This window comes from Mesocricetus auratus, unplaced genomic scaffold (assembly GCF_017639785.1).
Source record: "Mesocricetus auratus isolate SY011 unplaced genomic scaffold, BCM_Maur_2.0 Super-Scaffold_100676, whole genome shotgun sequence".
NCBI classification, from domain to species: Eukaryota; Metazoa; Chordata; class Mammalia; order Rodentia; family Cricetidae; genus Mesocricetus; species Mesocricetus auratus.
The window spans coordinates 29,309,654-29,325,446 of NW_024429266.1; the positions used below are offsets into that span (position 1 = coordinate 29,309,654).

Here is a 15,793-nt window from a genome sequence, read left to right on the forward strand (position 1 = left end):
CTGCTTCCATGTCACTGGATGAAGACTCTAGGATGGTATATAAGGTAGTTATCAATCTCATTTCCAGGGAAGTGCATTTGAGGTAGCCTCTCCAGTATTGCTTAGATTGCCAGTTGGTATCATCCATGTAGGTCTCTCTTCAAACCTATAATGGCTCCCGATGTCTTTCATCCTGTTCTCCTCTATTCTTCCCCTGACTCAACCTTCCCGCTGCCCCATGCCCTCCTGTCCCCTCTTCTTCTGCCCCTCTCTTTCTCCCAACCTCTCCCTCTTTGAGTTCCCTGATCTGGGACCTGCCAGACCCTTCCTGCCACCACGTCCTGCAGAAGGACCTGGAGGCCACCATTTCTGCCTTGCCCCTCCACCTTTTGGTAGAGAGGTGAGTGCCAGGGACTCCGCTAGCCAACCTCTCCCTGATCTGCTGAGACCACCAGGTCCTTGCTGCCACCAAGTACTCCCAGGATCTTTTAACATCTTGAGTGCCAGGAACCCAGATGAAGCAAAGGACTGGTTTAGTTTTTATTCAGATCAGTGCTTTGTTGACAACAGAGTCTGTCTGAATCACAGGCAGGTCAAGTGACTTCAGCCTCTCTGATGAGTCATTGCATTGTCTGTCTTCCACTAATGTCCCAGCAGCTGGAGCTGACTTGTTTACAGAGAGCAAGCTCCAGCTGTCTGCAGGTACAGACATCTTAGCTCACTAGCAGAGCAGAGCAGCCTTGATTCCAGGAGCTTTTGATCTCAAGGCAGTCCCTTACATACAGCAGTTAGTAGGAGTTGTGAGATATACTGTGACAATGCTCTTTTTTCTAACTTGGTATCAGGACTAGCAAGTGTTTAGAGTTGGAGCCCAAAGGATGGAGCAGAGTTAGAAGGTGGGATCAAGACTACTATATAGCACTCACGATCCCAGCAAAACAGAGTGTGTGTTCACTGTGGGCAATTGAAGAGCACTTAGCAGAAAGATTATTCACAAAGGTAAGGGTAGGGTTCTGGGGGAATCAGCAAGGAGTACTATAGGATCTCAGAAAAAGCTAGAGAATAGGTGAGCTGCTGATAGTTGCTGTAGGTCAGTCTCCTTGGGGGAAAGCAGAGTGGGGGAAGAAAAGAGCTGGGTGTAAATAAGAATGCCTAGTACAAGTTACTACATAGGCAGGTCAGTCACTTGCGTTTTTCCAATAGAAAAGTGGGAACAACTCTGTCTACTCCAGTGTTAAGAGTGAAATGAGACCATGGTTTTGAAGAATAACATTTTGCAGATGTTGATTGTGAAGATGCAGAATCGATGCTTCTCTTCAAGGAGGGGAGGTGCAAGATGGATTACCAGTGTAATTTTCTTACTTCCCGTTTGCTTCACCAGCTGTTCTGGACACCCTGCTAAGTATGCAGGTTGTGTCTGATGTAGGGTGATTATAGTGAATGAAGATGGGTGGCCTCTAAAAAACAAGACAGGCAGCATGAGTTCCATACTTGTTTTTTACTGATCCACTTAAAAAACATTTCTTGAGGACCTTCAGAATACATGTAAAGAGTAAGGAGTGGGGTTGACGTGGGCAAGGCATAGCCAACACTCCCTCCCTCAAAAGCTTGCCATCTCTTTACAAAGAATGGTACATATGCTTTGTAAATTCCTATGTCAATATATGAAAGGAATGTAATATATATGTATAAAAAATAATGCAGACACATCTGCAAAATGAGATAATGTAGATGAGAGGGAACATCATCAGGTAGGGTCCCTACCTAATTAGGTGGACAGGAACATGGGGAAGAATGGACATTTGCATTGAAAACTGGGTCTTGAGGCTACCAACCATTCTGTTGGGTTGTTATCATCTATTCAGGTTTAGGATTAACTTTTTCAAAATGAAGGTAAGACATTTTAGTGTACTCTTGGAGTTTATATCTGTGCTTCTTATTCTTTTTATGCCTAATGATATTAGGCATGGAATTTTGAAGGTTCTCAAGAAATTCTTGCTGAATGATTCAGAAACAGTATTTTTACTACCTTATTATGCCTTATTAGTTTGAGATAAGATAGCAGGTAGACCAGAGCCTAACTATGGTGATGTTTTTCTACCCGTGCTTGAAATACCTCTGATGCAAAAGAGAAGTTCCAGTGAGTGAGCTTAGCTTATGCTTTTGACAAGTGGTCTTTGTAAGGGTGGTGTGTGCATATACTGCAATCTTAGTAATTTCAAGATAGAACATAACTTTCCCGTAAAAGACAGTCAGTCTATTAAGAACATGTGGCAGGCATGCCAGGCATGTTTCTGTTCTCTTTTCTTTCTGAAGCTTGGGAGAAAGAGGAGACAAGGATGGTGATTGTCTCCTCAGAGAATTGTCACTTTATTGTAAAGTTTAAAAATAGTGTTTTGGCCCTGTTGATGTTCAAGATCTGGACTGCTCCTGGAGACTATGCTGAGATCTTTGGCATGTGCTGATGCCAGAGACCAGGTGGATATCTGCGGTCTTCACTGTTGCCAGAAGCTATGTTTAAGTGCAAGATTCATGCTCCCACTGACTGTAAAGGGCAAGGAAACTGCCTTTGCCATGGTATCGATGACTATAGACTCACAATTAAGAAGAACACAGAAGGCTTCTGTGAGAATTGCTAATTCACCCCTCCCACCAAAGTAACAGCCTGGATAGAAAGCCAATGAAGAGAACCCTTAAAATTTGCTATAAGGATGCTGAGGTGTAGCTCTCCACAGTTGATGGCTTCTTGGGGTGGGAATGTGGGTGGAGAAGGACTCAGTTTTCTTTAAGGTACTGGCCACCAGGAGTTTGACCAATACAAATTGGACTGTTTGTTTCTTTTTCCCAAGGCTAGGGAGACAGATCTGAGAAGATTTGGAGATGAGGGTGCTGGGGGTTCATGGTGTGAAATCCCTAAATAAACAATAAAAGTATTGTGGAAGAAATACCGTTTAGCACCAAAAGACTTGCATAAATGGTGATAGTCTAGAGCAGTGGTTCTCAAACTTCCTAATGCTGTGATCCTTTAATACAAGTTAGTTCCTTGTGTTGTGGTGACCCCAACCACAAAATTATTTCATTGTTACTTCATAACTGTAATTTTCCTACTGTTATGAATTGCAGTGTAAATATCTGATATGGATTCCCCCAAAGGGTTCATGACCCAAAAGTTGAGATTTACAGTCTAGGCAGAGAAACAGAACGTTAAAGTGACAATTTCCAGTTTCCTTGGGTGAATATTAGTGGAAATGATCCCATCTGAGACACTGAAACACTGCTGTATATGCTGACAGTTTTGGCCTGAGTTCACTGGACCCAGCCCAGAGTCAGAGCCCTGAAGACATCTATAGGCTTCACAGTATTTGTCAGTTTGGTAGGCGCTCTCAGAATGGATTGAAGTCAGCTGAGTTCAAACAACCTGAACTTGGAGACCAAACATTTGGGCAGTTTCATTCTTGTTACATTGTGGTTTAACAAAAGCAATCCAAATTGATCTCCTTTTGTCCTCTCCAATGGCAAGATTGAGATGACAGATTGGCATATGTAGATTTTGTTCCCACTGAGTCACATGAAGCCGGCTATTACTTCCAAATAGAGCACAATAAACACCCCCAGGTGATGGTGTGGATGTGCAAAGGTTTTAGAGGCAGTATTTATGAAAACTGTGCTATTAATGGAACATTTACATTTTTTTTGTCCTGAAGTTTTATTTTGAAGCCCGTCCTAGAAAAACAGATGTCATGAGTGTAACCTCCCATAGCTCTGTAGGGCTGAGCATCTCTTAAAGTGGTTCATCAAAATCCCATCTTTTTAACCCTGACCTTGTTTCTGACCTTTGACAACTCTCCAACTTGTCTTCTTTCTGCATTAAGATGACCCTCTGTGCTTCATTTCCATCACTTAAACATGGAAGAGGAGAGTAGATTCTTCAAAAAGAAATCTACAAAGAAGCTAAGTTGAGGTGTGTGGGTCTTCTCAAATGAGGCATGCATTTCAACCTCTCTAGGTTACACTGGATTCCTCCTTCAATGTAGCCATTACCTCTTTCTGATGCTACCCTCTTGAGGCAAATGGATGGTAGTATGTGTCCTGTTGGGAAAAGAGAATATTGGACATCCCCAGAATAGTCTCACATCATAGTTTAGTTTGAAAGCTACAAAAATAGATTTATAATAAAACAGAACTGTGGAAAATGAAATAAAAATAGAAACCATATTGATGATACCTTTCTAATAAGTAGGCGGCCTCTCCAGGATGTCGAGTTTAGTTGGGTTCAGAGATTAAACATAGCATTGAGGTGCTGCACTGTAGTGAGGTCTCCAATGAGATCCTGACTAGACTTTTCCTGGCAGTCACATTTTCCTTATTTCCACAAGTCTTCCCTAATAATTAACCCTGTTTTCACCCATAATAATTGAGAACATTCCGAAATGCTTTTGAGAGTCAAGTCTTCATACAATGAAAATTTCAATTCCATTATTAAAACTGATAGCTTTATGGCCCTTTCAATCTATCAATCATACTAAATGTTCCCTGAGTTAATTACCAAAGTGTTGTCCACGTGGAGTGATCTGGTAGGCTGGGAGGTATGTGAATGGATGGAAATGTCAGACTCTCATTACTGTTCCTGGTAGTAATATGATGTTAAAATAGTTATTGTGGTAGGGGTGTGGACTGTGAAGAGGCTTGATAGTTTTCCAGGTGGAAAGCTATGAGGGTTCTTCATACCTGTTCTCTCTACTGCCCTCTATCGCCCCTTTGCATCATGTAAAATCTAACATTTTGCTAGAGAATAAATGAGATCTACAATCACCACTTTCAATTCATAAATAGTGCTTTTCTGTGAATGAGTTTCAAGATCTTCCCAGATATAGTCATTATCTTTGGCTGGACTAGAGACACTATCACTTTCCTTTCTCTGTAGTTTCCTGCCTTCGGGGTGTTTCATAAGTGGATCTTTCCATTCCTTTGTGAATCCTTTGGTGCAATCTTGCAGATTTCGAGTCATTACTATTCTTGAGCACTCTGAAATTGATGCTCACTTAATCCGTTTTGAGTGGATGTAACAGAGTAATGAAGTCTGTGTAATTTATAAAGAATCGAAATCTATTCCTTACAGTTCTGAAGGCTGGGGCACTCAATATCAAGGTTCCTCTAATTTGTCAAGGGCCTTCTTGCTGTGTTGTCTTATGGTAGATGGTGAGATGGTAATAGAGGCTGAACAATTTTACTTCCTGGACTACATTTCCCAGTGTCCCTTGCTGGTGGATATGGCCACATGCTCCAGTTCTAATAATGGAATGTTTGTGAAATGATAGGTGATTTTTAGGACTGTTCCACATAAACTTTCTATGTGTGCTCCTGAGTGTTCATTTCCTCTTTTGGTTAGTTAGGGAAACTTCATGGTGACTTTGGAATATACATGTTGAAGATAACATTGTATCTATTAGACTAGACTGCACACACTGTAACAAAGTATCTGTTACATCACCATTTTTAGTAGAGGGGTTAAGTAAAATGTCCCCAGAAATTAATTTTTTTGGAAAAAGTAAAACCATAAAGGGGCCGTGAGAGCATGGGGTTCATCACCGTTATGGTTATCTGAAGGAATAATGTTTAATGAAGAGGGAGGAGCTGTGAAAAGCTTCATGAAAATGTTCTAGTATTTCCCAAGAATAGGAAGGCAAGGGGGTGGCTGTAACAAAGTGAATGGCTAGCAGGGCTGGAGATAGAGGGGGAACAGGGCAAGGGCGGGAAAACTAAAAGGCAAGAGCTTTGTCAGTCTTTGTCTTGACATTGGCGTTTAGTCTGAGCAGGTGAGGCAAACACTGGAAGCCTTTGTGGAGAGAGGTAACATGGTGGCTTATGTTTACAAGCATCCCTTTGGCCAATGCGTTGGCTAGTAAAGGTAGACGTAGGGAGACCAGGCAGGAGAGCATTGTCGTAATCTAGATGTCCCCCCATGCAGTCACAGCGAGATTCCTTGGTGGGCTAAATATTTGGTGTGAAAGATAGAGAAATCAAGAAAGAGAACCATGTGGACTGGGTGCACAGCCTCAGGACCGCCCAAATCATGGGACCACTGCCTAGGAAGATCTTTAAAGGAGTCTTAGCAGCTGAACTTGTGGGTGTTTTTGGAGCTTATTACTTTGTTTAAAAAAGATGAACTTGAGCCAAGATTTCAGGCAAATGAGTGATAAAATTCCTTTTATTTTGTATGCTCATCACAAATACATTGAGCAGTCTGGAATGAATGGAGGTGGAGAATGCAATCCAGAAAAATGGTTGGAGAGCAAACATTAGCCTTACAAGATGGGATGGTTCACTTGCAGAAACACTGCCGAATAGGAGGATATGGTACGGAAGCTGATGAATCGATATTTGAGATGATGGGAACTACAGAATTTATCTTCTGATTGTGTCTCTTCTTTACCACTGAGAAGAAGGATGAAGTAAGAGACTCTGAAGGCTTGAGGAGAGAGGAAAAATAGGAAATTATCATCTAGGAGTGCGCATGGGCATGGGACTACAGTAGTTTTAGGTTCGCTTGAAGTTCAGAGTTCTTCACTTGAAGCAGTTCCTGATAGTGTGCATGATTGTGAATTTGGGCTGGAAAACTGAAACACAAGCAGGAAGTTGAGGGTATGTGCAAGACAATGTTCACAGTAGAGACCATGACACTTAAACAGGACTGGAAGAGTGAGTGCCTGAATGGTGAATGACAAAGAGCACGTGATAGAATTAATGGAGCAGGCCCTGGGGCCGAAGGACTGGTGCACAGGGGCTGATAGGAAATGGACTGGAAACAGTAGATTGAAGGCTGAGTATGAGGTGTATGAGATGACTAATGGTTGTCACTTGGAAGGGATAAGGACCAGAGATTGGCCCTGAGAAGACTAGCTGAGGTAGAGGTTAACATGAAATCATTGGAGGGAGCCCACCCAAGATAGTGTTTAGTGTATCATCAATATGGAACCGAAACCACCAAGAATTAAGAGGCATTTCCTCAGAGAGTAGCAGTGAATTGTGAGGTAAAAATCTCTAAAACACAAGGAGAATGACCAAGGGGTTGGAAGATGTCTGCAGCAAAAAGGCAGGGATGGTAATGGACAGGTGCTATGGATTCAGAGCTGGGAAAGGAGTGAGAATGGGCTAAAGGCAGCAGTGAAAGCAAGATGCATACTCCCAGCAGTTCTGGCCTAGACTTTAGGAGGCAGCGGAGAGGTAATAGGGCTGCTTGAGACTCCTCCAGTGGAAACAAGATTCATGGCAGAACCAAGTTTCTACTGACTTCCCAGAAAAACAGCATAAAGTACTTACTCTTCTCTCCTCCTCTCTCCTTCCCTCTCCTCCCTTCCTCCCTCCCTCCCTCTTTCCCCTCCCTCCCTCCCTCCCTCCCTCCTTCCCTCCCTCCCTCCCTCCTTCCTTCCCTCCCTTCCTCTTTCCCTTTCTCCTTTCTTCCTTTGACAGGGTTTTGCTAAGTATCCTAGACTGACCTTGGACTCATGGTAATCTTTCTGACTAAGCCTCCCAAGTGCTGGGATCATACATACTTCTTTTGTAGTACAGAGTTCGAGGGCACAGTGGGGGTGCGGTCTTGGAGTATGGAAGTGGGGGAGCAGATACAGTCTCTTAGGACAGACCCTTAGCACAACTTTATGACAATAACAAAGGCTTCCTGTGCAATGCGGGTGTTATTGACTGTGGTATGAGAAAATTCTCTTGCTTCCAGTCCACTGTTTTCCTATGCCAAGTATGTCCCAGTTCACTTTAAAATTTAACTGGTTTCTGGATCAGATGGAAGAAAGTAGCATCTAACACAACAGGTATAATCTATCTACCATCTGGCAGTCTAGGGCTGAGTGCTCTGAAAGAGAATTTTCTGATTTCCCCCTGTTCAGACCAAGACATTGAGCACCTTTGGGAGTAGGAAATACACATCTTTGAAAAGCTCATATCTACTGGATAGAGGACATGGCAATGGGGACCTTTCTCATCTTACCCAACTCCTAGAGTGAGGGTCAAACCAACATTCCAGCTTGTGAACTACCATCAGAAAAAGGTCTTCAAAAGGCAAAGAGGAAAAGAAAGAATTTTAAAAAAACTAACATATTTTTTGTTATTTAAAATAACTTTAACTCTTAAATATATTTTGATCATACTCTTCCCTCCAAGTCCTTACAGATCCTTTCCCCCTCCCTACTCACCTAACTTAAAGTTCTTTCTCAAAAAAACAAGCAAAAACCCAATGCAACAACAAAATCCCCCAGAACAAGCAAACAAAATAAAATCATGCCTAACAAGAAAACAAACAAACAAACTGTTACGAGAAGCTTTTCCTTGTTAGCCGCTTTGGTTTATCTCCCGCCAGCCGCCTGGGCTCTACCACATTGTAGCCCCCAAATAAACACACAAGGCGCTATATTAATTATGAAGCTGTTGGCCTTGCTTGTCTCTTACTGGCTAGCTCTGCTTTAAGTAATTACCCCATAATTGTTAATCTAAGTATGTCTCTTACCGGAGAGGTTTCCGGGCTTCCTACCCCAATGGCGTTACATCTCGAACTCTCTTGTGTTTCTCCTACCCAGAGTCCTCTTGGACTCCTATTCCCTCCTATCTAGATTCCCCATTGGCCAGACAGTACTTTATTGACAAATGAACAGGACTTCCCCAACATCTCCTCTTTTCTGTTTAAACAAAAAGAAAGGTCTTAACTTTAACATAGTCAAATCATATATAACAGAACAGTTATCAAGTAAGAATACAGTTACAATATTTTGTCTATCAACATTTAGCAAGATTTAAAGAAAATATCATCCATCCCATCCTTGTGAGTCTAAAGTTCTATATGTAGCTTATCTTTTATCATAACTAAGGAAAACTATAATTATAACTATCTGTCTTCAACTCCATCAAAGACCACAGAAGGATAATATATAAACACTAGGATTGACAGAGGTATCTTACTGCCTGGACAGTCACCCGAAGTTCCTCTGTAACGTTGGGGCATCCATCTTCAGCCCATAGGCCACAATGTGTCTGGGACACTTCTCAGCAAAGCAGGAAATTTCAAACTGTCCATCTGCGCTGGCAGTCTGTCAGTCATTTTTCTTTGTCCTGTAGAAAGTCTCTTAGACTCTTTCATGAAGCAGGAACCCTGTAAGACTGAGTTCAGCAGTCACTTTCCTGTGGGTCCTGCATGTCCAGTTTATACAGCAACAGTCAAGCATAGAATAATACTTTTGATAATTGATAAAGTATATTTATAATTTCTGTATAGATTTGGATTATTAAAATAAATAATAGTTTGATAACCTGAGCTAAACAGACTATTTTGGTATTCGTTATTTAGTTTGATATCCCAATAGTTCTAGGAATTAAGAATGTGAATATACCCATTTTGTAGATAAGATTAAGGTCTAGAAGAGCAACACCAGTAAGAACTTGAATCTCCATATCCCGTTTCCAAGTCACAGAAATTTAAATAATCTGTGTAAGGATACAACCTGTCCCTTATTCATATTTTCAGTCCAATAATTTGTTGTGCATTTTCAACTGTCCATAACAGGCTGGTAAATGTAGGTGTAATGCTTTTCTAGGTTCAAGGTTTCCCTGAGAGAGTGTCTCTGACAACACAGTGTTCCCTTCCAACTCTGAGCTCTCTTTTCTCCTAACTGTGAAACAGGAATCCTAGTAGTCTCTACCTATATTAGTGACAGACAAGGGCCATTGAGTTGACCCAGTGATACAGAAAAGTAGTTTGTGGATGTAAAGAAGCACATAAGAGCTGTCATTGTAGGGTAAAAGGGCCAGCCAAAGAAACCCACCCTGGCCTTGAACCCAGAGCTAGTGGAAGAAACACTTTGGTTTTGAAACCAGGGTCAGTGAAAGAAACCCACCCTGACCTTGAAACTAGAGCCAAAAAGCTAAAAATGGCCAGTAAAAGAAACACAGTTTGGCCCTGACAGCAGAGCCAAACCATCCCCTGGCCAACTGAACACCAACAAAACCAACCAATCCCTGAGCAGGAAAACTAACCAACCCCTGAGCAGGAAAACCAAATAATCCCTGAACAGGAAACCAACCAACCCCTGAGTAGGAAAACCAACTGATCCTTGAACAGGAAACCAACCAACCCCTGAGCACAAAATTGAGCACTCTGACCCAGAACCTAGAGCCAGTGAAAGAAACACGTTAGTCCTGAAATCATAGCCAAAGAATCATGCTTTGGACCTGGAATCAGAGCCAGTGAAAGAAATATGCCCTGACCCTGAAAGAGCCAAAAGACTACAAAGGGCCAGTGAAAGAAACGTACTTTGACCCTGAAACCAGAGCCAACTTTGCTCCTGACCAACTGAACAGGAAGCCAACCAATCTCTGAGCAGGAAAACTATCCAATCTGAGCCAGTGCTCACCTGAGGACACACTTACTCTGGGTATTCACATACCCCGGTTCACTCACCACCTTCCAAAACTCACCACCTGTTCAAAAACTCTGTCTTTTTAGAGAAATTAGGTGATGGCACAGTTCAGTATTGGTAGAATTTTGAAATTATCATAATCTTTTGGAAGATAGGTTCATATTTATTTTAGACTCTCCAAACAGTATAATTATTTCTGCCCAGTATTACTTGCCATACAGGAGTGCATCAAAAATGCTATAGAGTATTTATTTTTATTAAAGTGAAATTTACACAAAATAAAATATACCCTTAAAGTATATAGTTATATGAATTTTGACATATGTTTGCAACCACATTATCATCACTACATTGAAGACATAATTTCCATGTGTCCTCTTGTAGTCCTTGTAGTAGTAGTAAATTTACTGTTCCTACGCTTTACCCCAGATGGTTAACTGTCACTCTGTATTTCTGTTTCTTTAGAATGTTATGTAATTAGTTCATACAAATTACAGCATTTTGCATATGGTTTATTGGTTCCATAGATTGTGACATGTGATTTAAGCAAACAAAATTCAGTTCATGTGCTTATTTTTTGTATGAAATATGCATGTATGGCTAGTTTGCAGTTTGGTGAGACAAATGAATCTTGATTAACAACAGTCCATGTGACTGGTAGCCTGGGCATGTGGCATTTCTGTTCTTTGAGTCAGAAAGAAATGTCCCAACTTAGCATATTGATTATCTTTTCTTAGCTTCTGGTAAAAAGTAAAGGTCTGGAGGAGTACTCGTTCCCCTGATTGTATTTGCCAAGTTATTTTAACTTCTTATTGCATTTCTCCTTTGAAGCCTCTCGTATGAGCCAATTATGGCTCAATAAAACTTTCTAAATTATAAAAGGTACAAAGTCTGAGGAATAAAAGAAAAAGGACAATAAAATTCCCTCCATATTACCTCAAAGACAATTCTACTTGTACATCTATTTGTTTTCTAAATGCAGTGTTTTATACATACATAAAAACATGATTTTATCTACATTTTCATTTAAAAATTTTCATCTATGACAAAGGTTTATTTTATATAATATTCATATTGTGAAGATAAAGATGACACAAAATGTATAAAATCATTAAGTCAGATCTTATAAATAAAAGTCAGGTTCACCAGATTTTGTCGTTCTGTTAATTTTTATTCTTTATTTTATGTAAACATTTATGAACCTTTAAAAACTTATGTATTCATCTAGCATTCAGTTATTTGTATTGAAGCACAGAAGTAAAATGTGACTTTATTGAGTAAATAAACAAAACAAACAGGATAAAGATGAGTGATTTCACTTTCACAAAGCTTATAGCTTTGTTAGAGAAATAGACCAAACAATTCATAGCATAAGAGAAGTGACCCTTTATGCTAGCAGAAACTGTTTCTATGTCCAATCAGCCATTGCATGCTGCTACATTGCTGCTAACTGGACTACATTCAGACCAACTTTGGTTGTTTCTATGCTCAATTCACTGTACAGATTGCTTTGTCATTATTTTCTAACAATTACTTGCATATCATTTTCTTTGTATTAGATATTGCAGGTAATACAGAGACAATTCAAACTATACCAGAGGGTTTATGTAGGGTTTTTATGTAGTATGAAAATATGGTTCCATTTTATGCACAGAATCTGAGTATCTGTAGATTTTGGCTGTCCTGGAAGCAGTAGCCTTTGGATACCAAGAAATGATTTTATTGTTGGTGAAAATCTCTAAGATGATCATGAAACTAATATTCTACATGTTCAAAATATAAAGTTTACAGTTTGAGAATGATAGTTTTTTTATTTGTTTGTTTTTCAAGACATTGTTTTTCTGTGTAGCTTTGTAGACCGGCTGGCCTGGAACTCACAGAAATTCGCCTGCCTCTGCCTCCCTAGTACTGGGATTAAAGGTTTGGGCCACCATCGCCTGGAGATAATGGTAGATTTAGTATGTTTTTGTTTTATTAAAGCCACAAGAACTCCTCGTATTTACCTAAATTTTCTGGATTTACAGATTGTAGCTTGGCTATCATTTAAGTAATGGTTAATATCCACTTACATATCATAATTGTCTTTCTGGGCATGGGTTACCTCACTCAGTGATTTTTTTTTCTCATTCCATCTGCCTGCAAATTTCATGATGTCATTTTTTAAACAGCTGAGTAATACTCGATTGTGTAAATATACCACATTTTCTTTATCTGTTCTTCAACTGGGAGACATCTACGTTGTTTCCAATTTCTGGCTATTATGAATAAAGACATCTACGTTGTTTCCAATTTCTGGCTATTATGAATAAACAGAAATGAACATGGCTGAGCAAATGTACTTGTGGTAGGGTGAAAGGTCATTCAGGTATTTGCCCAAGAGTAGTATAGCTGGGTTTTGATGTAGATTAATTTCCAAATTTCTGAGGAACCTCCATATTGACTTCCATAGTGTCTGTACAAGTTTGCACTCCCACCAGCAGTAGAGGGTGTTCCCCTTGCTCCACATCCTCTCCAGTATGAGTTGTCACTTGTGTGATTGATCTTAGCCATTCTGACATGTTTAAGATGGAATATCAAAGTACTTTTGATTTGCATTTCCCAGACGCTAAAGATCTTGAACGTTTAAGTGTTTCTTATACATTTGTGATTCTTCTGTTGATAATTCTGTTTAGATCTGTAACCCATTTTTAAATTGAGTTATATGTTTTCTTGATATTTAGTTTCTTGAGTTCTTTATGTATTTTGTATATTAATCTTCTATCAGATGTGGGGTTGCTTCTGTCAGTGGGCTGCTGTTTTGTCTGATTGACAGTGGCCTTTGCCTTATATAAGTTTCTCAGGTTCATGAGGTCCCATTATTGTTGATCTTTGTGCCTATGTTAATGGTGTTCTATTGAGAAAGTTGTCTTCAGTGCCAACATATTCAAGGTTATTCCATATTTTCTCTTCTCTCAGGTTCTGAATGTCTGGTTTAATGTTGAGGTCTTTGATTCACTTGGACTTGGGTTTTATCCAGGATCTATTTGTATTCTTCTGCATGCACACATCCAACATGACCAATAACATTTGTTGAAGATGCTGTGTTTTTTCCAGTGTGTATTTCTGCCTTTGTTATAAAAAAATCAGGTGTCCATAGGTGTGTGGATTTACATCTTCCTCATTCTTATGCCTCTTCTGGGTCAGGAAGAATGCATCAACCTCACCTAGCACCACAAAACTGGCTTTATTACTCTTATCAACATAGTAAACCCTTTAAAGGATTCATTCTTCATGGTCCTCTCATATAAAATCAATTTTCTCAATAAACTTGATTCATAATTTCTTGAGGAAAGGTTTATAAACAATCATCCATTTCATTACTTATCATGTATAGAGGATGAATGAAGATATATTTTCATCAAAGTAACTTATGCAGGAAATAAATACTGAATTGCTAAGTCTTCCAAATAAAATAATACAACTGCCCATTTGTAGAAGAATGGATGAAACCAAGTGGCTGATGTCCACACACAATAGGTTGTGGGTTACCAATAAAAATGAAACACCTAAATGGTTAAACAATATGGATGGCGGTGGTGGTGTGTGTATAAGTGAGTGAATGTGAGTGTGTGTGTGTGTGTGTGCGCGCATGCGTGCTTGTGCACGTACTTCCTTTCTTTTGATTAGAAGAGTAAGAGTACTGGAATTCACAGAAGACGGGAACTGGGTGTAGGGAAGGCTGCCATGAATGTTCTGCTGCAGAGTTTGAGATGAGACTTGATGATTGGGTCTGGAGGAAGAGAGATAAGGTCTGCCAGTAGCCTACCTGGATTTCTGGCAGGCATGGCCTGTGGTTTAATGGGGGAGGGCACAGGGGTTGGAGGCTGGGATACAGTGATGAGTTGGGGGTGGGAAGTTAGGAGGGGATGGTCTGTGGAATCCACAGTGGAGAAGGGTGGCTGCAGTTGGTATTCTGTTGCAGTGCTAGGGATGGGAGTGAGGGATTGGATCTGGGGCAGCAGAGAGACTCATTTAACATTTTAATCGTCTCTCGGTATCATAGCTTTACACACACACACACACACACACACACACACACACACACACACAGTATTTACAGGGAGGTCAATTCAACAATTTAGTTATAAATTGTAAAGACACAATTCAACAAGTGAGAGTTAAAGAAAGGACTGAACAGCTTTCCTTTCAAAGGGACCCTCAGCGATTCCATCTGAGCATTGGTAGGCCTGCTTGGTAGAAGGAAGTATGAAAGTGTGCTAAGTCACACCTATGAGATGCAGAGGGTTCTTGCTGACCTTTCGTTCTCAGTGCTTTAAGCTTGCTCATTACCGTTTTCTGCCCTGCATGCATGCCAGTTTAACTATGTTTTGTGGAGGCTACTGGTGAGTGTCCATCTGTCATTGGATCAGGAGTCTGGAGGAGTTCCTCCACAGTTGTCCAGATGACTGGCAGTTGATGAGCAGCATAGGCAATAAGGTAGGGAGTCCTTAGTGTCTCACCAGCCTGCTCAGCCGAAAGAGAGAACCGATGATGTCAGCGTCACACAGACACTGCAGTTTTGAGGGCCTGCCTGTCTCAATTGCTCATCCTGTTTAACAAGACTGAAAAGGCTTTGTTGGTGATGTCAATTCTCAGGACAGTCTAAAACCTGAACAAGGCAGAAACCGTTGGAGGAAGAAATGAAGGGCCAGAATAGATGCTAATAGTATCCAGAGCAGTAGTATTATCACCCAGTTACTAAACGGATAGCATGGCAAATGCTTGAAATTTTGGTTCAGCTTTGCTTCATTAAAGATTTTGAATACTGTGCTGTGCACTGTGGGAAATAAACAAGATGTGATTTTTGTAATAATGTGATGGATTTTTAAGAACATGAAATTCTAAACTCATATATTCAAGTCTGTGATTTTTGAGACTTTAAATATTTTTCTAGGCATATTTTAATTACCAAGAAAATTCTTTTAGGGTATGCTTTCATTCTGAAGCATATTTAGAATATGTATCTGTGTATAAACATATATATATTATTTATATATTTAATTTTGGAAATAGCCAGGCTATGAGGAACTAAGTCCTATGAATAAGGTAGGTGATCAAAATGGAGAAAATTCTGTTTATCTAAGGAAGTGTGACTGTATCTCATGGAGTGTAACTTTTAGGGGGATGTCATATGATTTTAAAAGAGTTCCTCGCATATCGTATGGTATTCTTGCATTAAGGTTGTTTCTTAGAATGACCATGAAGTAAAATCCCCATTTACATATCAATGTTCTGATGGGCTTGTCAAAGTTCTAACTTCTTACACATGGAGACTGAAAAAGGCTTCAAATCTTTAGGAACTGCCAGGCAGGTGGTGGGGGCATAAATGTGGGAGGCAGAGAGTGAAACCTGGC

At 40.2% G+C, this 15,793-nt stretch overlaps 1 pseudogene; it reads left to right on the plus strand.

Moving 5' to 3' along the window:
- The window catches only part of LOC101832973, a 12,675-nt pseudogene extending 6,351 nt beyond the window's left edge, over positions 1-6,324 (plus strand).
- The last annotated feature ends 9,469 nt before the right edge of the window (positions 6,325-15,793 follow it).